The sequence below is a fragment of the Malania oleifera genome, chromosome 7, assembly GCF_029873635.1.
Source record: "Malania oleifera isolate guangnan ecotype guangnan chromosome 7, ASM2987363v1, whole genome shotgun sequence".
Lineage (NCBI taxonomy): Eukaryota > Viridiplantae > Streptophyta > Magnoliopsida > Santalales > Ximeniaceae > Malania > Malania oleifera.
Genome location: NC_080423.1, coordinates 105,292,427 through 105,305,113, shown reverse-complemented (window position 1 = coordinate 105,305,113; position 12,687 = coordinate 105,292,427). Strand labels below are relative to the sequence as shown.

At 36.7% G+C, this 12,687-nt stretch overlaps 1 protein-coding gene across 1 annotated transcript in view; it reads left to right on the top strand.

The window, feature by feature from the left end:
- LOC131159472 (callose synthase 10) overlaps positions 1 to 12,687 on the top strand; it is a 150,527-nt gene that overhangs the window by 68,566 nt on the left and 69,274 nt on the right. The gene's annotated exons all lie outside the window — the stretch shown is intronic.

Sequence of the window (12,687 nt, the reverse complement as noted above, 5' to 3'; positions counted from 1 at the left end):
TATACAAAGTGACTCGATGCACTAATTGCAACTTGAGATTGTCAAAGAGGTGGGCCAACTTATGGAGCACTATGGTGCATTGTAGGGATCTCAAAAACAGCGATAAATTTCCATGATGAATTGTTAGATGATTTTTGTGGTATTGTAGAAGCTTTATGACATGAGATGAAGTAGCTTACTACCAAGGTGAAATTTTTGGTTTATGCTTTTAGAATTGCCATTTCTATGGCGGTAGAACATGGTAGGGCATGGGTATCAAAACTATGAACGTATTGTGGTTCCCCTGATGCAAAGGAAATAGAGAACATCCTTTTTTACGTGGAAACAATCCTTTTGTGTGCTTAGGGCCAACTTAAAGGAAGTGAAAATATTCATAGGTACAATGTATTTGAGTGGGACACTAGACTGTGGTGGCATATCATATATGTTGAAATTTAGAACTGTAGGTGTGCAATTGATACTTGGGAAGACTTGAAAGACATCTCAAGGGATTCTTTCCTGAGATTGTTTAGTACAATGCTTACACAACTTACAAGAACTTAAGCATATGACCACCATAAGAGCTTATGCGAATTGATACTTTACTTTGATGTTTGATATCCAAGATATGGCAAAGAAAGGCGAGTTTATTTATTTCCTCAGTTGGTTCGTAATTAGTTCAAGACTTGCCTACCATACATGTAGCCATGCAATGCTTTAGTAACACACTAGAGAAACTTCTTCATGCCAAAGAGAGTGGTCTCTTGTCCGGAAACAATAGAAAGTCTTGAAGGAGAGTAGATCCAAGAGTGGAGGAGCCGATACAGTGGCAATATTTTCAAATGAATCATCCTCTTCGAGTGTCCAACATAATCAATGGTAAGGGCAAGATTGCATGTAAATTGTGTCAAAGATCCTTTTGAGTTGGTAATTTCCCTCACAAGTCATTACTTGATGCCTTGCAAGCTTCTGGAAGAAGAAGAGTGATTACTCAATGCATTGAAGAGGTAGAGGAAAGAGTCCAAGGTTGCCCAAGCTAAGGATAAGTTACGTGACCAATCTACCTCTGCAATATAGAATCACACGTCTAGATTTAACAAAATTGTAGAAGTAGCTTGAGTTCATCGTCTTGATTCTTATTTGCCTTCAGGAGGATCCACAAGCTTCCATGTGTTGTTCGTTTCAATCATGTTCAGCTCTTCTTCCATGGCCTTTTTCCATTTTTTATCCTTCACCGCAACTTCGAAATTCTTTGGCTCACAAGAGAAAAGAGCAAATTCTGAATTTTCATTAGAAAAATAGCTTCTAAAATCATCATACCTCATCATACCTCTCCGAAGGTCTTCTAACTCTTTCAGATCTTCTTAGGACAGGTGAAGAGGATGAAGTTCCTTCATTTTCTGAATTTTCAGATTTTGAACTAAGGTTTCTGGGTGCAATTTCAGCTTCTGAAATGGCTGGATTCTGAGATTCAGTCGCTGATTTAGGTCTTGTTGCTTCAGCTGGTACAAAATCTGGAATATTTGTTGAGTTCTGGCTGTTGGAAGTCGACTGCCATACTCCCCTTTCTTCAAACATGACATCTCTTGCCACTGTCAGCTTGTGATTAACAGGATTCAGTAGCCAGTAGCCTTTTGATTCATCGCTGTACCCAATGAACAGAAGCTTTTCTCCCTTCTGATCAAACTTATCCTTATTAAGAGCTTTGTTGAGTGAGTAGGCTAGACAACCAAACACTTTTAGATGTCCAACATCTGGTTTTCTCCCACTCCAAGCCTCATAGGGAGTTCTATTCTTCACTGATTTTGTTGGTGACCTGTTTAAGATATAAACAGTAGTATGTACAACTTCAGCCCAAAGAGAATTAGGAAGTCCTTTACCTTTTAACATGCTCCGAGCCATTTCAACAATGGTTCGGTTCTTTGTTTCAGCAACTCTGTTCTGTTGAGGGCTTCTACTCAATGTTAGTTGCCTTTGAATGCCTTCCTTCTAGCAATAATTCATGAACGGGTGATGTATGATTTCACCTCCACGATCAGTTCTTAAGGTCTTCATTTTTAGCCCACTCTCCCTTTCAACGAGGGCTTTGAACTCCAAAAATATTGAGAAGACATCTGATTTTTGCTGAATAAAATACAACCATATCATTCTAGTAACATCATCAACAAAAGGGATGAAATACCTTTTGTTTCCAAAAGATGGTGTTCTTGTGGGACCAATATATCCGCATGAACAAGCTCCGAGGGAGCTTTGGCCCTCCAAGAAGTTTTGGGGAAAGGAAGGTGGTGCATCTTCTCGTAAATACAGCCTTCACAAACTCCTTCAATTTGATTTATTTGGGGAAGACCACGAACCATATCCTTTTGCTTGAGAAGCGGCAGTCCCTTATGATTTAAATGCCCATATCTGAGATGCCATAGTTGAGATTTGTCTGAAATTTCACTCTTCAAAGCCACTGGACTTGTGTAGTTGATGGAGAGTAGAAAAACCTTGTTTCGAGTCATCTCAACTTTAGCTATCAATGAGTTCTTCTTCTTGTCTATGATTTTGCATTCATTTTCTTTGAAATGGACTTAATATCCTTTTTGAATTAACTGCCCCACACTTAAGAGATTGTGAGTAAAACTTGGGACATAAAGAACATGATGGATGAATTTTTGCTCACCTGATATGAACTGCACTACTATTGCACCTTTTCCTTCAACTTTTACAAATTTATCATCACCAAAAATATCGGAATTTGAAGCATTTTCATTAATTTTAACAAATAACTCATGGTTACCTGTCATATGACTGCTACAGCCACCGTCAAGGTACCAAACCTTGTCAATGTTGCTTTCAGCATTGAGACAAGTGGGAAACATTTGCTCTTAATCATTTTCCTTGTTGAAATTTGCTTCTGAATTTCCGTTCTTCTTGTGCCAACAATCCCGGTTTGAATGGTTTAGAGCTGAGGTGTGATTTGACTTCTTGCATATGATGCAATTCTGTCCTTGATTGCTAGACCTTTGAGGTTGAAAATTCTTGCCTCTGCCACGACCTCTTCCACGACCACGGGACTGATTATTTTGGCCTCTTTGAGACTGGTCTTGCTGCTGAAAATTTCCCTTCCTCTCTTGATTTTTCCAGTTCAAATTGAGCTTTGATTGAAAAGCTTGCTCCAAGGGCTGACTTGAAGATCTTTTAATTCTTTCCTTGTGTGATTCTAAAGAACCACATAGGTCAAACATGGTCATAATTGAGAGGTTTTTTGATTCTTCAATTGCCGCAGCTGCATGAACAAATTTTGGTGGTAAACTTCTGAAAATTTTTTCAATGATCTTTTTTTCTTCTATCCAATCACCATAAGCTCTGATTTGGTTGACTATTTCAGCAACCTTGGAGAAAAAATCTTTGATGCTTTCAGAATCTTTCATTGCCAAGCAATCAAAGTTCTTCCAAAGAGATTATAGTTGGATTGAGAGTACTTTATTGTTTCCTTGAAATTCCTTCCGCAGTGTTTCCCATGCGTCTTTAGCCTTTTGAATGCCAAAGATGCGGGGATAGATGGTCTTGCTGATCCCTTGATGAAGATAACTCAAAGCAAGAGCATTATTTTTGATTTTTTCTTTGTTTTGGGCAGATCTCTGAGATGAGGTTGCTGTGCTTGTGTTTGTAGAGGATGAATCATCATTTGCTGAAGTTGAATCATCATACCCTTCTTCAATAATCTCCCATAAGTTTTGTGCAATGAAGAAAATTTTCATTTGATAAGCCTAGTACCCATAATTTTCTCCTTCGAAGATGGGTACTTGGTTTTGAGAATAATTGAACATAGTTCCAGCAGAGGAAGAGATGCTGGATGACATGGCTCTGATAACAAATTTTGTTGGAACAAAAGAATAGAAAAACAGAAAAAATGGAGAAGAAAAATACTGAAAAATGCCTCTTTAATTTACTGACTTGATGAAGAAATTACATATATAAAAAGCTACAGTGCTGCAGCACTTTTTGCTGGATTTTTGAGATTCTTTTCTATTTTTTCACTACTTAAAATGACTGGGATAAGGCCACTATTTATAGGGCAGAGTACATGGGGAATAGATGGGAAATTTTAATATTCTGGGGACTTAACAACTCATTAAATAAACCTAGAAACAAGGCAAAGAATATGACAAGTTCCTAGACTAAATAACTCACTCCTGTGCTATTAATGGCTGACAGCTGTATTCCACTTTGAAAAACTGAACAGAACTTTGAATAAGAATCACACTGGCTGCAACTCGCTGACTGAATAATTTTATTGCTGAATGTTCTGCTGACTGTAAGCTGAGTTGTCTGCTGACTTTTCAACTAAATAACTGAATTAACTAACTTCAGTACGTTTACGGCTTTCTCACAACCTTGATTGTAGATGAGTTTGTTGGAACCTATTTGAAAGGAGGAAATAGCAGCATAGTTGCAAATTGGATATGGAAAAGGTTTTTGATCATGTGAACTGGAATTGTTTGCTTTATATTTTTAAAAGGATTGGTTTTGTGGAAATTAGGTGTAGTTGGATCAATCAGCGCATATTCCACACCCTCATTTTTGGTGCTCATTAATGGCTGCTCCATGGAGGTATTTAGATCTTTGTGTGGTTTGCGTAAAGGGGACCCCTTCTTTCTCTTTTTGTTTATCTTGGTTATGGAAGGTTTGAGCCATATGTTTGTCAAAGACAATGAAGGTGGTTTGCTTGAGGGCTTAGCATGTGAAAGAACAATGAAACTTAGTTGTCTCCCACTTGCATTTAGTAGATACTATTTTTTTATTTTATTTTATTTTTTGTGATGATGAACCTATTCAAATCCTAAACCTCAAATGCACTCTTCTTGGTTTCAAAGCAGTTACAAGTCTTCAGGTGAATTTGGGCAAGAGCAAAATCATCTCAATGAGGCCTAGTGAAAGTGGACCTTTTCTTGCAAGCATCTCTTTGGTCCCATTTCTTACCTAGGGCTCCCCCTAGGTCCCAAGTTCAAAGTCAAGAGTGTTTGGGATCCATCCCATAATTGTCAGATTTGAAAGGAAATTGGCTGGATGGAAAAGGAATTATCTCTCGAAGGGTGGCAGACTCACACTCATCAAAGCACTTTAGTGATCTCCAAGTCTGCTTTATGTGTCTGTTCCCCATCCCTCGTGTTGTTGCCAAAAGATTGGAAAGGGTCCAAAGAAGATTCCTCCAGGGGAATATAGGAGAGAGTTCAAGAATGATCTTGCAAAATGGTGGATGTCAAACAACCTATGCAAAAGGGAGGATCTGCCTTAGATCCCTCCTCACCTTCGACAAGGCTCTCTTAGGAAAATGGCTGTGGAGGTTCATGTTGGAGAGAATTGGAGTGAAGTTATTGCAACTAAATATGGCCTTCATCATAATGGTTAGGTTTCCAAAGAGGTTAATGAAGGCTATGACGCAGGTAATTGGAGAATTTCTTCTCTCACATACATTTCAGCTTGGGAAATGGGGACGAAGTATTTTTTTGGCATGCCATTGGTATGGCGAATCCCAGCTTAGCTCTTATTTCCCTTTCATTTGCAGGTTTTCCTGCGATAAAAATTCCCTAATTTTTCACCATTGGGAAAACACTAATATGGGACCTTTTCGAACATTCCCTTGGTCAGGAATGTTTAGATCAACACTCTTATTAATTTCTGCAGCAGCCTTTATCATGTTCCGAGCTGAGCCTTTTCCAATGAGCCTGTTTGGACCCTGAGCAAGGAGGGTATTTTTGCAGTCAAGTCTTGTTATAATCACCTTTGCAGGCCGGTGCAGTGTGTGACAAATTTTCCTTGGAAGCTTGTTTGCAAAACCGCAGCCTATTTGAAAGTAGCTTTTTCCACCTGGAAGCTGCTCTGGGGAAGATCCTCACCTTAGATAATCTTTGAAAGAAAGTTTGACGACCATGAATAGGTGTTATCTGTGCCTTGAAGAAGCTGAATCGGTGAACCACATCCTTCTCCACTGCTCTTGGACCAAAATCTCTGGAGCTTAGCCATTTCCATTGTCAAGCAGAAATGGGTCATGGCAGCTTTGATTGAGGATCTGATTTGGGCTTGGAAAGTGATCCACTCAACCAGTCTGAAAGAAAGGCTGTTTCCGTTATCCTTGTTGCTATTTTTTGGGCTGTTTGGAATGAAAGGAATATGAGGGCTTTTGGGAAGGTTTCTTCTATGCAGACTGTCTCTTGTATAGCTGGATGTTTGTGAACTCTGCTTCACACAGTGGGTTGCCTGGGAGAGACTTGTCTATAATTCTTGATTTCCTTTATGTACTCCCTTGATTGCGATTATTTTTTTTCCTTCTGCTGTTCTCTCTGTATTCTTCGGCATCCCCTTGATGGTTAGTCTTCTCTTATAAAATTCCTTTTCTTTTCTGGAAAAAAAAAATGATTATGGCTCATTTACTGCGTCTGCATTGGGATAGGGTGGTTACGTGGAGCATTCTTATTATCTCCTTTATGTTCCTGACAATATTTTTCATGCACTGGTTCATAGAAAGAAGTCATTGGATTACCTCATAGGAACTGGATAAAAATTCTCTCTTCCTTTTTTCCATTCAATGTGTTTCTAGAAGTTGTGTCTAACTTGCTAATACACACGTATACATGCATGGACACAAATCCACCCAAAAATGTAATTCATATTACAGTGTGTGTTCACTGGAAACCATAATTAATGTTCTGACCTCTGAAGTTTTTGACCCTAATTAAGTATGTGCATATTGGAAGAAATGTTCTAACCTTAAGTGAAAGAATATTTACTTTTAATTTTTGGTTTTTTCCTCTATATAGTTAATGTGCAGGTTTTCTGATGATAAATGCTTTGGTAATCTCTGTACAACAACAACAACAACAAAACCAAGCCTTAATTCCCACTAGGTGGGGTCGGCTATATGAATCCTTTTTCGCTAATTTATATGATCATGGACCATTTCTTTTGACAAATTTAAGGATATAAATCCTTGTTTCACTATCTTCTTCCAAGTTATTTTAGGTCTACTCCTACCCCTTCTACTGCCCCCCACTCACTCTTCCTCACTGGTACGCTATGTGACCTACTTTACAAGTGTCCATACCATCTGGGTCGTCCCTCCCTTATCTTATCTTCTATAGGAGCTACACCTAACTTATCACGAATATGTTCATTTCTTAATTTATCTTTCAGTGTTATACTACTCATCCATCTAAGCATTCTCATCTCGGCTGTACTTTTTGGATATTATGTTTTTTCGTCGCCCAACATTCCGATCCATATAGCATAGCTGGTCTTAAAGTTGTCCTATAAAACTTCCCTTTTAATTTTAAGGGTATTTTATGATCACAGAGCACACTTGAACCACTTCTCCATTTTACTCAACCTGCTTTAACTCTATGCATTACATCATTTTCAAATTCTCCTTCAGCTTGCATAATAGATGCATGGTATCGAAATCTGCAAGTGTTATTTATTTCTTTATCTTCAAGTTTAACTTTGTCTCCAATATTCCTCTTGTCATTACTAAAATTACATTTCATATATTCTAAGTTTAAACCTTCTATTTGGTTATCATTAAACAACTTACTAAGGTAACTTGCCATCATTTTTTAATGTCTTTGTCCTTAACCAAGACTATATCATCCTCACTTTATATACATTTTATATTTCCTAAGTCTTTACTCTTCCTTTATTTAACTCTAGCAAGTTTAAGTATATCTCTTTCTCCTTTTGTATCTAATCTATCATACAAACTATTAAATTATCTGTATTTGGCTTCACTAACAACCTTTTTTGCATATTTTCTTGCCTCCTTATGCTTTTCAAAGTTATCCCTGTTTCTACATTTTTGCCACGTTTTATACCAAATTCTTTGTCTTTACGGCTTTTTGTATATCTTTATCCCACCACCAACTTTCTTTACTATTCAAGAATCTTCCTCTTCATTCACCTAAAATCTCTTTTGCTATCTTTTTAATAGAGCTAGCTAATCTACTCTAAAGAGTATTTGTATCTATCCGATCCTCTATAGTCCAATCCCCATCTTTGATCATTTTATCTTTAAATTTTATTATATTTTCTCGTTTTAGGTTCCATCACTTAGTTCTCTTACACTGGTTTATTTTATCCTTTTTCTTCCATCTTTTAATACATATATCTAACACTAAGATTCTTATGTTGTGTGGTTAGACTTTCACTTAGAATAACTTTACAATCCTTGCATGATAAACGCTTTCCTAGTTAAAAAGAAATTCTATTTGACTTCTAATTTGTCCACTTTTAAAGGTTATTAAGTGTTCTTCTCTCTTCTTAAAGCAAGTATTCATTATACTAAAATCTTATGACATAGCGAGGTCTAAGATCATCTCCCTAGGCTCAGTTTTGTCTCCATATCCATATCCTCTATGTATAATCTCATAATGTTTATTATCCTTTCCAACGTGTCCATTCAGATATCCTCCTATAAATATTTTCTCAGTCCTTGGTATGACTTGTATAATTCTATCCATATCTTCCCAAAATTGTCTCTTAAGATTTTTTGCTAAGCCGACTAGAGGAGCATAAGCTCTAATGAAATTTATTATCTCGTCCTAATATGATCTTAATTTTTATAATTCTATCCCATACTCTATTTACATCAACAACGCTAACTTTTAAGTTTTTGTCTAGAATAATTCCTACTCCATTCTTATGTTTTTCTTTTCCAGTGTACTAAAGTTTAAATCTTGATTTATGAATTTCTTTAGCTTTCTCCCCCACCCACTTAGTTTCTTGAAGGCAAATTATATCAATTTTTCTTTTGATCATTGTGTCTACAATTTCCATGCTTTACCCGTAAGTGTCCCAAGTTGCTAATCTACTCCTAGTTTCCTAAACTAACATCTTTACCTGCCCACGTCTAGAATGATGCAGGAACCCTCGCATATTTGACACCGTACCCAGGTGCTTACATGACGCGTCACTTCGGGGCGACGATCTAGCCCACCCTCGCCCACTTTTCGCTACACCTGGGTGGTACAAGTGCAATGCGTCGCTTGTAGGGGACGCCCCAACAAATATTCTGTAAGGATTCATATCATAGTGATCTGACAAATTTTATACTGGCTGTTAGCTTTCTAATGCAACCCTCCTCCTTTACCCGGGCTTGGGACCGGCTGTGTGTGGAAAAACTAGGACATTAAGTGCATCACAGGCGGAGTTCTTTGGTATTCTTTATAGTGAAAGAAAATCCATAACAGCTAGTAAAACTCATTATTTGTAGAAAAAGAAAAAATGGCGTTCATGTGATATGTGATATCCTACACATTCTCTCTTCCTCTAAAACTTGAAACTCTTGTTCCTTGACATGCGTTATCAACTGTTGTCTATTGAAACAGAGAAGGTATAGGTTGGAATGTTTTTTTTTTTTTCTACTACTATATTCTCATAATTGCTTCTGCCCATGGTTCGATGAGCCTACCCTTTATTCTTAGTCAAGATCTTTTTTGAAGCTTGATCTCTGCAATGATGAATTTATTGAATTTAGATGGAGATTTCACAGACCTGTGTCTGTCTGTCTGTCTCTCCCTGGTTTTGTTTTGTCTTCTTCGTCCACATCTTTCCCTGCTGATGCTCTAGCATTCCAGCATTGAGTGCTTAAATAAAATGGGAGACAGATCATGGTAATGGGATATTTATGCCTGAAATCAGATTCCAGGTGATTCCACTATGTTCATTGTCTAAAATCCATATTGCTTTCATTGATTCGATTGCTTGTCCTTCCATTTTATGAAAGGAAAAAATGCTGCAAAGCTTATTAAACAGTAACCTGGGAAACTAACTAAATCCCCATCGGTGTGTTTGGTGTAATTGCCAAAAACTTTAAAACAGACACCAGAAACTAAAAACAAAATCCAAAAAAATAAAATAAAATACTGGACACTTGTTTGGTATGATACAAGGTCTTAAATTACAATTTTGACTCAAATTTCGAAGCTCCAAAAGCATGGATATTTGATGGAAATTTCAATTTCAATGTCAGTTTCGATTTCGATTTGAAAAAATTAAGGAAATTAGTAGTGAAACATGAAATTCTTTGTGAAACTTTAGAAATGGTTAACAAACATAATAATATAAGTTTTAGGACTAATATATAACAAATTAAATACATCTATATTTTGTATGAGATGGAAAAGTTGTAAAGTAGCATGTGTATGAAACATATTTGTGAGATAATGTACATTAAACATATTCAATTAATACAAATGAAATTCATAAATCATTTAAATATTATTTATTATACAAATAATGATAATTTAGACATGAATGGTTAAATATAATGTTACTGTAAGTTTTTTTTTTTATATGTATATAATTTCAAAATCACTTGTAATAATCTTTTGTTTTGATAAAATAAATAAAATAAATTAAAAGAGAATTTTTACTTAACTCCTAAATCTCTCATTTAAATTCCGACAAAATTTCATTGTATAGTTAAATTTTGATAAGTTTTGCTAAAATTCCGAGATTTTGATAAATTTTGGTTGATTCGTTGAGATTTCGATGGAAATTATGCAAGACGGAAATTGATTTTCAATTTTGAGGGTGACGGAAATCTGAAATTTTAACGGAAATTGCAACAATTTCGTGGAAATTTGAGACCATGGTATGATTTAATTGTTGAAGTAAAAAAGGGGAAAGTGGTGGGTATTCGTGCACAGGAAAATGGGAAAGGGGATGGGTTCTTCGTGCATGGAGAAAGGATGGGGGGGGGGGGGGTGAGGGAAAATGGAAAAAAAATTGGCTTCTTGCGAGTGTGACAGCATCAGCAGCGAAGGGGCAGCGCGGTGGCAAGGCCGTCTCTTCCAGATCTATGCCAATCTAGAGTGATGACGCCAAATCCATGAATGGGGAGATGGCAGCAGAGTAACTACAGTGGTAGTACAAGTATGATGGTCGCAAAAACATCAGTTCTAGATCTGAGCCAGTTGGCAATGGTGGATGACCTTAAACTCCTCTCTAGTTCATCATCATCAGAACTAAACCAATTCAAAAAAAGGAAATTAAGAGAGATGGATTCCTTGCCAGAAAAGGCGTTGCTGCCAATAACTGGAGACCATGGTGTGTAATTGTTTCAGATAAGGAAGAAAGAAATATATGAGTGGCACAAGTGTTGCGAAAACAGATGGAAACCACATTTTTTTTTGGTCGTTTTCAAAATTCCTGCATGTTGTGGCAATGTATTTTTTCCTTTTGAGCATCGAGAATGAAACCAAACTCATTTCCTTGTTTTTAAAATCGCGAGGCAGTGAAAATGGAAAACAGGCAACTGTATGGATACTAAACAAGCACTAAATATCTTTATGGATAGAGTCAGAATTCTATTTCATGCGATAATGCATGTGTCGTCTATTCAGGAGTTATCTCTACTTCTGGGGGTACAAACTCCAAACTCCTTTCCGGGCTCTAGGGAGTACTTTTCTTGTCCCTTTGTAGCAGTGGTTGTGCATATTTCTTGTCTGATAAAGGTCATGTTTGTTTCTGTCAGTACAGCAGCTTCTTGTCACTGTTCTTGCTGAATTCTTGTCTTCTTCTTTATTAGGACTTCGTATACATTGTTGGCCCACAGCCTAACAATTAGGTAAAGTGGTATTCTGACATGGTGTCAGAGCTGGTTTCCAGGAGGTCTTGGGTTCTAGTCTTGTTGTCCGAATTTATTTTTATGCGTTTAAAAGATTGTTGTATTCCATATCTTGGATGTTATTTATCATGTGTTTATCTCTCCACATGCTGTCGGGCTGCACCTTTCCACATGCTGTCGGGCTGCACCTGCGGGGGAGTATTAAGGCTTGATATACATTGTTGGCCCACAATGTAACAGCTTAAAATTTTAGGTAATGTGATATTCTAACATTCTTGATTATGGTGACTACCATATGGGATCTTAATTCTTTGACTTAATGGTGGATGCTTTGCTAATCTTTTAAATTAAGACTTGTATTGAGTTAATTAATAATGGTGGATATTTATGAAATTTGTTATTAATTAAAAATTGCTACTATATGTTTTATAATGAATCGATTTCCCCTGCTGTTTGATGTTGGGCTTGGCTGAGCTGAATTTAGAAAATTTATGTTGCAAATTGCATCCAAGTTCATCCATTTTATAGGGTAAAAGACACTAACCTACCATGAGGTTTGATAGAAAGACATTGATCTGCCCCTAGGTTTCAAAAATCCTAGGGACCTTCCCTAGAGTTTCAAGAATTCTAGAGACCTCCCTTGAGGTTTGCCAAAAAGACACTAAATCTCAGGGGAGGTTCCTGTCTTTTTATCAAACGTCAGGGGAGGTGGGTGCATTTTCGCCCTTTTTTTTTTTATTCCCTTTCTTATAATATCTATCTGTCTATCTACCTGTAACGTTTCCGGTCAATATTTGTAAATAATTGTTTTGGTTTCTCTCTAGTATAGATAAATTTGAATTTATGTATGTATAACTTTTTTTCAACCTTGTTAGTGTCAAAGTATTGTCTGAATGGCCGAATGATTTGGCCTTGAGTTCCTTATATTATATATAGACTTTACAAGAATGCAATACATGGAAAGTAAATAAGTTATAGCATGATTCTAGCCCTATACATGTAAACTAAATATATGTTAACTATGCAAAATAATTAATTGAGAAATAAGGAAATAATTGTGGGTTAAAGTAAGGAATATTGCTTTGCTGTTTGCTGTTCTG